Here is a 10,642-nt window from a genome sequence, read left to right on the forward strand (position 1 = left end):
TATACGTGGTTCTCATCGAAGTTGACTGAATTTAAATTCTGAATTTAAACCATCCGCATATTCCGCTATTGCTTGTGATTAATCAGTGTGCCTACAAAGCAATAGCTTTCATTAAATGTGCGTGGTGCTTGACGAATTTGTGTTTTGGTTGCTTCTGCAACAAATAGCATTCTGTTTTAGCACAACAAGCGATAGCGAGTAAGACGGTTATGTAATCTGTTCTATGACAAACGGAATGCGCATTTGAAGGAAGTTTCGTGTAATGACTGATTTATTAATGAAATTACTGAGGCGAATATGACTATCTTTGAATAATTTTGCATGACATATACGACTTAATGATATTCTGTACGCTGGGATTGAAAAAAGAAGTTCTCCGACGGAAATTTAATCCGTACTGCCAGAGTGGTAGCCGTTTTCTTTTCTACATATACAAATTAACTTTATTTCGAAACTTCAACATTCCATGAACTCAACCTGAAATTTTACTTTTTATTAACTTAACGGTCGCTGGGGGTTTGCGGGACAGAGTGGGCAGGGGTTGGATCTTGAGGCCTGGTCCATTGTCCTCCGCACCCCAACTGCCGCGACTGATTTAAGGAATGGCGAAAAGCTAAGTATGTCGACAATGAAGAGGAGGGAGAGAAAGGCTACGGCGCTTAGCGATCTCTGCCGCGTCGCGCATCCGGCTTTGAACCTATCAAGTACATCTTCATGAAAAGATGTACTGGTTCCCCAGAGTGTGGTTCTGCATGGCTGGAGTCTCTTCAAACACCCGACAAATTGTGCAGTTCCCAAAATGCTCGTGCCGAGTCTCTGAGCCAGTACAATCTGCCCTCGGTCAAACTCAGATAGATATCGCGCATTCCCCATTCCACAGACGGACAGCGCGCTCACTGATACTACAGTATATGCAACGCGCGCGTGTCTGACAAGCAGTCATTTCTCGCCAGGTGACGCTGCTATCGCCTGGACGAGTTTATATCGATAGTAGGTCGGTGGTCACAATGTTGTGGCCGATGTGTAGTTCTTATATAGGTTTTGAAGAGTGAGTTTGTGAGTGTCTAAATATGTGACACATATGGCCGTATCTTTTGATTGCATCGACTTAAAAGCTTAAATTACTTACACCGTCTAGGGACCGTAGATCTTAGTACTTACCATAAATTTCAGCGTGAAACCTCTACACATTCCTGAGGAAAAGGGGTCTTAACAGACAGATGGACAGACAGCGGACAACAAACGCCAAAAGAATATTTTTTGTGTGATGTAGTTACAACTTAACAATTTTCAGATTTTTCTCTTGACGTTTAGTGCGAAATCTTACTTCCTGTCAAGTTTCATGATTCTAGATCAATGGAAAGTGTCCCATAGGTTTTGATAAGAGAGTTTACAAGTATCGAAATATGTGACATAAATGGTTGTAACTTTTGACTGCTTTGATTTAGCAGGTAAAAGTTTGCGCATCGCCTAGTGTCTGACATAAATTCAACATGATGTGACTATCTATTCCCGAGAAAACGGACAGAGAGACGGAAAACGAAGTGATACTTTAAGGTTTTCGTTTTGTAACAACTGACGTACGAGACCCTAAAATAGAAGTATACTATTCATTGTTTAAAAAGTAATCGCAATAATTGTTAATACGCTATGTGACCAAAAGTATCTTGACATCTGGCTGAAAATGACTTATAAGTTCGTGGCGCCCTCCATCGGTAATGCTGTAATTCAAAATGGTGTTGGCCCACCCGTAGCCTAGTTAACAGCATCCACCCTCGCAGGCATACGTTCAGTCAGGTTCTGGAAGGTTTCTTGGGGACTGCCTACCCATTCTTCACGTAGTGCTGCACTGAGGAGAGGTATCGATCTCAGTCGGTGAGGCCTGGCACCAAGTCGGCCTTCCAAAACACCACAAAGGTGTTCTAAAGGACTCAGGTCAAAACTCTGTGCAGGCCAGTCCATTACAGGGATGTCGTGTAACCAATCCACCACAGGCCGTCCATTATGGACAGGTGAGTAAAGGGACAACAGGGGTGTGGTCCCAAAGTACAATTATCCAATATGGCGAAGATGACGTCATCCAAGATGGCCGCCTGTAGAAATGGAAACAGCATATGACATCATCCAAGATGGTGGCCGTGACGTCAGCTGGTGACGCAAGTACCATTATCCAAAATGGCGTCTCTTGGCGGGAAAGTGCCACACCTGCCACGCCCCATGGCAGGAACTTCAAATTCCATGACGAAAATACAACACACCATGGCTACATCCAATAACCTAAGAAAATGGAGGCAAAAAGGGGTACTTGGTCTACCTCCACTAACCTAAGTCACCCGACCACCACCTCTTGCTAGGAACTGATGGGAAAGGGTCTCAGCCTGTGCTGGACATGTCTTCATTTTCAGTCTTTATTTAAACAATTAGAGACAGTACCATCATCAAGTGTGTTCACCATGGGGACTGGATTCCAACTGACCTAGTACACAGTACTGCCACCAGAGGGCACTGTCGTCCATTCTGTGGTGTAATCCAAGATGGCAGTCTGGGGTGGGGGACAATGGCAGGAAAAGAACTCACCCTGTGCTGAACATATGTCTTTATTTAAACAATTTGAGGCAGTAGTTCCATCCAGTCTGTTCACCAAGGGGTCTGGAGTTCAACTGACCTAGCACACAGTACTGCCACTTGAGGGTGCTGTCATCCATCCTGTGATGCAATCCAAGATGGCGGTCTGGGGTGGGGGAAAATGGTGGGAAAAGGACTCAACCTGTGCTGGACATAAGTCTTTATATTGCATGCAGTCTTTATTTAAACAATTAGAGGCAGTACCGCCATCAAGTGTGTTCGCCACAAGGATCAGAGTCCAACTAGTTTACAACACGACTACCAGAGGTCACTGTCATCCCCTCTGTGACGTAATCCAAGATGGCGGCCTGGAGGGGGAAACTGGCGCGAAAATGACCCAACCTGTGCTGGGCTGCTGGAGGGAGGAAGGAGTGTACTTTATTGATTTTTGGAACAATTAATTTAGGGACAGATTTAACATAGTTTATTTATTACAGTGATACAAAACACATGCTCTGATGTGCTTGAGGTCGCAATTCACAGCCTACAGACCCGCAAACTACTCCTAATTTACGAAATAACTCATGTTAAACGCTCTGCTGACATGTTCACTAATTCTAAACTGTCCAAATAATGCACTACATAGCACACAGACGTGCAAACTAATTGTAAATTATCAAAATAATGCAGTACACTGATGTACAGACACAAAATAAACTCGTAAATTACCGGAACACTGCATAAATAACACTCTGCCAACACGCTCACAACACTTAAAAACCCGAAAATAATGCACTGCACAAACACTCAGTGCAGATAAATCACGACGTATCAGAGGCCCCAATGGGCGCACACGTAGACGCCACTGTGAGCCACCACCACTGCTGAGCCACGCACAGGTGTCCATTCAGGTTCAGCAAGCACGAGCAGCAGCATCCCTTTCATACTTGGCGTGTGAGAAATTCCTGTGGAAAATGCGTGTTCACCAAGGCACTGTTGCTGATGTGATGCTGCGTAACTGTGGTGTGGGTCCAGAACTGAGAGAGAGATGTGTGCATAGCAGCCAAAAGGTTCGCAATGTTATACTGTCACAGGTCGTGCTATAGAAATATGCTCGACTGCAATCCTAACTGGACAGCGGGTTCGCCACTGAATTTACCTGACAAACTGCTGCTGGTGTGGGAGCACCATCCGCCATTGTTTTCTGAAGACGAGACTGGATAAAACTATTTTTCATTCTTACAGATCGCCATATTGCACTGACAGTTAAACCCTGCAAAAGAGCCCTACATATCGTCAAATACGGAAAGACTCTTACTCAATTACATTGCTCTGCCACTGAGGATGGGAGCGAAGACTGGAGGGGAGTGAAGAGCTATTTGCAGAGCAACTTAAATTGGAACGATCATATGTGTAAACCTGGAGAAATGGCAGCAGTTGCAAGATGAATGGGGGCTACCTAAAACGAGGTTGGAATTTTACTATAGCAGATAGGTTTCGAGAAATGTGACTCATTTCGAGACATGAGAGTGCCAGAAATATGACTGACTAGTGGCTGTAATCAACAAAGGACTTCTCATAGCATCCAATGCAGGTATATGCTTCAATGGGAGGACTTGATTCCAAATCACAGACAGTATTTCTAGCGGATAGCGTAGCACTAGAGATCTGAAAAGCTAGTGTACATTTCTTACGACCTCAATCAGCACACCATCCACTGTTTGTGATCCTTCTCAATCAAGCATCGCCTATAGCCCAGTCGATATATCACTGAACCTCTGACATGGCATCGAGACAGAATGTGTTACAAATATTGAAATATTGGAGAAATATCTAGTGACGGTCGCATGAGGGAGTTGCAAATACCGGTTACATATCATGTTCCTTAGCCAAATCACTTTCTAAATTGGGTAATTTTATTACGAGGTTGCACTGTCGGCGACGTGTAAGTGCACTGTTGGTCTGATACTATATACTCCAGCGATCACCATCTATATTCACTGTTACGGTATTTGTCTGGACAAAAAACCATCTCATGCAGAGGTAATGTCGTACCTCGATTTGTATAGCGGGTATAGCTTTTAACATGGATACTTGCATGCACCTATAGAACCAAGACTGCTTGTGATGGTAATATGGCTGAGTTTTTTAACATCTCGCTGTTTGTAAGACGATTACGCCTTTATTTTTAGCACAAAGTGGTACCACTCGCAAGAAAACTTATTAGACATGTCCACCCATCATTGATTGTCGGTCAGTATTATTTCGTACCGATGGCAATCAGTTATTGACGAAGTATTAGGGGATGTGTGATAGGTTCGCCTTGAGTGTAAGGTTTATAAAGTATGTGTCTGTGTTCAGACATGTGCAAAGGAAATGACTATGTCCAGTCATAACAAAGGTGTGGATCTGACATGGAATACTGCGATGGTGAAGGGAGGTGTACGTCAAGTCATAAGAATGGTACAGATACTTCTATTTCTAGAGGCGTATCCATCATCAGGGTGTATTTCCAATACTTCGCTCATTGTCGAATGTCATTCAACTGAAACCGCGATCCTAACATTTAATTGTAAGTATAGTGAACAATTATACAGGGCTATTACAAATGATTGAAGCGATCTCATAAATTCACTGTAGCTCCATTCATTGACATATGGTCACGACACACTACAGATACGTAGAAAAACTCATAAAGTTTTGTTCGGCTGAAGCCGCACTTCAGGTTTCTGCTGCCAGAGCGCTCAAGAGCGCAGTGAGACAAAATGGCGACAGGAGCCGAGAAAGCGTATGTCGTGCTTGAAATGCACTCACATCAGTCAGTCATAACAGTGCAATGACACTTCAGGACGAAGTTCAACAAAGATCCACCAACTGCTAACTCCATTCGGCGATGGTATGCGCAGTTTAAAGTTTCTGGATGCCTCTGTAAGGGGAAATTAACGGGTCGGCCTGCAGTGAGCGAAGTAACGGTTGAACGCGTGCGGGCAAGTTTCACGCGTAACCCGCGGAAGTCGACGAATAAAGCAAGCAGGGAGCTAAACGTACCATAGGATGGTGCTCCACCGCACTTCCATCATGATGTTTGGCATTTCTTAAACAGGAGATTGGAAAACCGATGGATTGGTCGTGGTGGAGATCATGATCAGCAATTCATGTCATGGCCTCCTCGCTCTCCCGAATTTACCCCATGCGATTTCTTTCTGTGGGGTTATGTGAAAGATTCAGTGTTTAAACCTCCTCTACCAAGAAACGTGCCAGAACTGCGAGCTCGCATCAACGATGCTTTCGAACTCATTGAGTGGGACATGCTGCGCCGAGTGTGGGAGGAACTTGATTATCGGCTTGATGTCTGTCGAATCACTAAAGGGGCACATATCGAACATTTGTGAATGCCTAAAAAAACTTTTTGAGTTTTTGTATGTGTGTGCAAAGCATTGTGAAAATATCTCAAATAATAAAGCTATTGTAGAACTGTGAAATCGCTTCAATCATTTGTAATAACCCTGTATATGTGACCGATTTCGTAGTATGATTGTGTCTGTGCGTGGTCTGTGGTGGGAATGATTCATGTTTACTGCTAACGGCAGGGACCGTCCAAATGGAGAGGGCTGTTGCAATGCAGGAATGTAGGTGACTTCATTGTGTAGTCCTCTAGATGGCTGAATAGTGAACTAATACTTAGTATGTGATGGACAGCTTTTGTGATCAAGTGGAAATTTGACAAGATTCAATATGGACTTGTGTTTACACTGGACCCTTATTCCCTCCCATGTAAATTGTTACGTTGACTGCCTCTTCACTTTTGACTTCTTTATTTAGTTGAGAGAAGATCGATTTTGGTGTCTGCATCTAGCAGCTGGAAGACACATTTGCCAGTTCTCTAGATATGAGAAACACCTTATTTGCCTTTTTAAATTATAGAGATGATTCAGAATGTGTTACATCACTGACATTGGTATTTGCAAGTGGAAATATCACATTGCTCTATTTTTTTTTCGAGTTTTCACGTAAAGGTGTTCGCAGGCAGGATAAGTTTCTAGTTACTCTATGGTTTAGAGCAAGCTACACCTAGCTAAAGTTCAGGGTAGTAAGAGAAATAATTTCCAGTCTATATCTTCGGAATTATGTCGCAAAAGCGCTATGCAAGAGATATTGCTATGTGCTTGATGTCGAGAAGTACCGAGAAAATGGTATGATATTCTAGCAAACCACGCAAAATTACATATGTTCTTGTAATCCCAGAGTCTGGAGATGTGTGTAGAAAAGCAAGCAAGCAAGCACATCTCGACCAGAAACGGTAACGTGTTGTGCTGAGGGGAAACAAGCCTGCCTTTGCACAACAGTTCTGAGATGACTTTGATCCACTGCATGTGCTTTGGTTATGCGTTAGGAATCGATGACCACCCCACCTCACAGGAAATATCTAGTGCCGCGAGAATACCTATGGTGCATGTGCTTATGCTGTCTGTCTTCGCAGTATACATATGAATGATGTAAAAGGGGTGATTTTGTATGGCACTGGATATGAACTGTATGTTTACTACATCGACATGGTATGCATTGATATATTGCTGGGTTGGAGATTGGTTTCACACTCTAATATTCAAGCTCCTCTCCTCAGTGAGAAAGCAGTGTAATTCAGTAAGAGTCTTTCTGTATTTGACGATATGAAGGGCACTTTGCAAGGTTTAGTTGTCAGTGCAATATGATGATATGTGTAAAATAGTTTTTTGCCACTGAAAGTCTCATCTGCAGGAAGAAATAAAAAGGTGGACTGTGCTGCCACACAGGCGGCATCAGTAATTCGGCGGGTAAATTCGATAAGAGCCAGTCATAATGCCCTATTCATTCACAAGATATCCTTTGTGCTGGGATACACGAACGTTTGCGTACATTGAAAGCAGGAAGGGTAACACGTGATGGATGGGGTGCCACATTAGGACTGCGAGGAATAATGCATTCGACATTATTCGGCATTATTTTTGTAAACGGGTTCTGTTAGGGCACGAACTTCCAAGCATACAAGCTGAGACACCATGAAGCTCCTATAAGAGCGAGCGTTAACTATTCCTGGGACACTATACAATTTCTGAGAGAACGACTTGGTTCTTATTTTACGTAGCCATGTGACGTCAGTATAACACTGAGAACTTTTTTAGATGTGCTTGCAATGGCGTGTAGCTATGCGTGTGCATTTTGTGGAGGTGCATCAGCCTCACTGGGCAGGTAAGCACACGTACACAGCTACACACAGCTCGAATGTCCCGTTAGGATTGCAAGGAAGAGAAAGCAGCCTGAGCTATTTTGGGAAGCAATGGAACAGATTTCTGGAGCATCTGCAAGGGTGAATCGCTCCTGTCCAGTCTTCGCTCCCATCCTCAGTGGCAGAGCAGTGTTATTGAGAAAGAGTCTTTCCATATTTGATGATATGTAGGGCTCTTTTGCAGGGTTTTACTGTCAGTGCAATATGGCGTTCTGTAAAAAAGAAAAACAGTTTTTTGCCGATAAAAGTTTCGTCTGCAGAAAACAATGGCGGAGAGTGCTCCCACACTGGCAGCAGTTTTACAGGTAAATTCAGTGACGAACGGACATCTAGTTAGGATCACAGTCGAGCATATTTCTATAGCACGACCTGTGACAGTATAACATTGCGAACCTTTTGGCTGCTATGCACACATCTCTCTCTCTCTCGGTGCTGGACACGTACTGCAGCTGCACAGCATCACATCAGCAACAGTGTCTAGGTGAACACGTATTTTCGACAGGAATTTCTCATGTGTCAAGTACGGAAGGGATGCTGCCACCTCATGCTTGTGGAACCCAAACGGACACCTGTGCGTGGCCTGGCAGTGGCAGTGGCTCGCGGCGAAATCGACAAGTGCATGTGTTGGAGCCTCTGGTACGTCGTGATTGACTATAGTTCGAAAGAGTTTTTTACCACCACTGAGTGTTTGTTCAGTGCATTATTTTTGGCTGTTTAAGCAATGTAAGCATGTTGGCTGAGCGTTAAATATGCATTATTTCGGTAATTTACGAGTTGATTTCTTTTCTGTACATCAGTGTACTGCATTATTCTCATAATTTACAAGTAGTTTGCTTGTCTGTGTGCTGTGTAGTGCGTTATTTGGACAGTTTAGAATTAGTGAGCATGTCTACAGAGTGTTTGACATCCATCATTTCAGTAATTTACGAGCAGTTTGCTGGTCTGTAGGCCCTGAATTGCGATCCCAAGCACGTCAGAGTATGTGTTTTTTATCAGTGTAAAAAATAAACTATGTTAAATCCGTCCCTAAATAAGTTGTTCCAAAAATAAATAAAGTACACTCCTTCCTCTCTCCAGCAGCCCAGCACAGGTTGAGTCATTTTCGCGCCATTTTCCTCCTCCAGACCGCCATCTTGGATTACATCACCGAATGGATAACAGTACTGTGTACGAGGACTCTGGAGCCCATGGTGAACTCACTTGATGGCGGTACTGCCTTTAATTGTTTAAATAAAGACTGAAAGTATAGACATGTACAGCACAGGCCGAGTCCCTTTCCCTCCAGTTCCTAGGAAGAGGTGGCGGTCGGGTGACTTAGGTTAGTGGAGGTAGCCCAAGTGTCCTTTTTTCCCGCCATTTTCTTAAGTTAGTGAAGATAGCCATGTTGTGGTGCATTGTCCTGATAGAATTTGAACTTCCCGCCATTTTCTGGGGCATAGGAGGGGTGGGAGTTAGGTTAGTGGAGGTAGCTCAATTGACCTATCTTCCCACCAAAATTCTAACTTCCCGCCACCTTGGATAACGGTAATTGCATCATCAGCTAATGTCACGGCAGCCATCTTGGGTGAGATCATGAGCTGTTGCCAAATCTACAGGTCGCCATCTTGGATGACGTCATCCCCGCCATCTTGAATAACGGTACTTTGGGTGGCACCTCTGTTGTCCCCCTACTCAGGTGCTCAATCGTGGTGAAAGATGCAATCTCCATCCCCGAACTGATCTTCAACAGTGGGAAGCGAGAAACTTACAATATCAATGTGACTATGTGCTTTGATAGTGCCATGCAAAACAACAAGGGGTGGAAGCCCACTCCATGAAAAACATGACCACACCGTAACACCACCGCCACCGAATTTTACTGTTTGCAATACACACCCTGGCAGATGATGTTCACCAGACATTTGACTTACCCAGACCCTGCCATCCGATCGCCACTTTGTGTACCGTGATTCGTCACTCCACGTGACGTTTTTCCATTGTTCAGTCGTCCAATGTTTACGCTCTTTGCACGAAGCGAGGCGTCGTTTGGCATTTACTGGTTGATGTGGGGCTTATGAGCAACTACTCGGCCAGAAATCCAAGTTTTCTCATCTCCTGCCTAACTGTCATAGTACTTGCAATGGATCCTGATGCAGTTTGGACTTCCTGTGTGATGGTCTGTACAGATGTCTGCCTATTACACATTACGACCCTCTTCAACTGTCGGCGGTCTCTGCCAGTCAACAGATGAGGTCGGCCTGTACTCTTTTGTGCTGTACGGGTCCCTTCACGTTTCCACTTCACTGTGACATCGGAAACAGTGGACCTAGGGATGTCTAGGAGTGTGGAAATCTCGCGTACAGATATATGACATGAGTGACAACCAATCACCTGACCACATTTGAAGTCCGTGAATTCCGCGAGCACCCCATTCTGCTGTCTCACGATGTGTAATGACTACTGAGGTCGCTCACATTGAGTACCTGGCAGTAGGTGGCAGCACAATGCACCTAATATGAAAAACGTTTGTTTTTTGGAGGTGTCCGGATACTTTTGATCACATAGTGTGTCCATCCCACTGAGAGACAAGAGTGCCTATTACACATTACGACCCTCTTCCCAACTTTCGTGGGAAAATGTCTGCGGTTGGCTTCGTAACCGCTATTCTACCCATATGCGCACTTCTTCGTCCGAAGTAAATCGACAGCCAAGAATGTCTTTCTTCAGAGCTCCAGAAATATGGAAATCGCATGGAGAGAGATCAGGACTGTATGGAGGATGTGTAAAGCCTTCCCAGCGAATCTTCTGCAGCGTAGCCGAAACAATCTTGGT

The sequence above is a fragment of the Schistocerca americana genome, chromosome 4 (assembly GCF_021461395.2).
Source record: "Schistocerca americana isolate TAMUIC-IGC-003095 chromosome 4, iqSchAmer2.1, whole genome shotgun sequence".
In the NCBI taxonomy this organism is placed as follows: domain Eukaryota; kingdom Metazoa; phylum Arthropoda; class Insecta; order Orthoptera; family Acrididae; genus Schistocerca; species Schistocerca americana.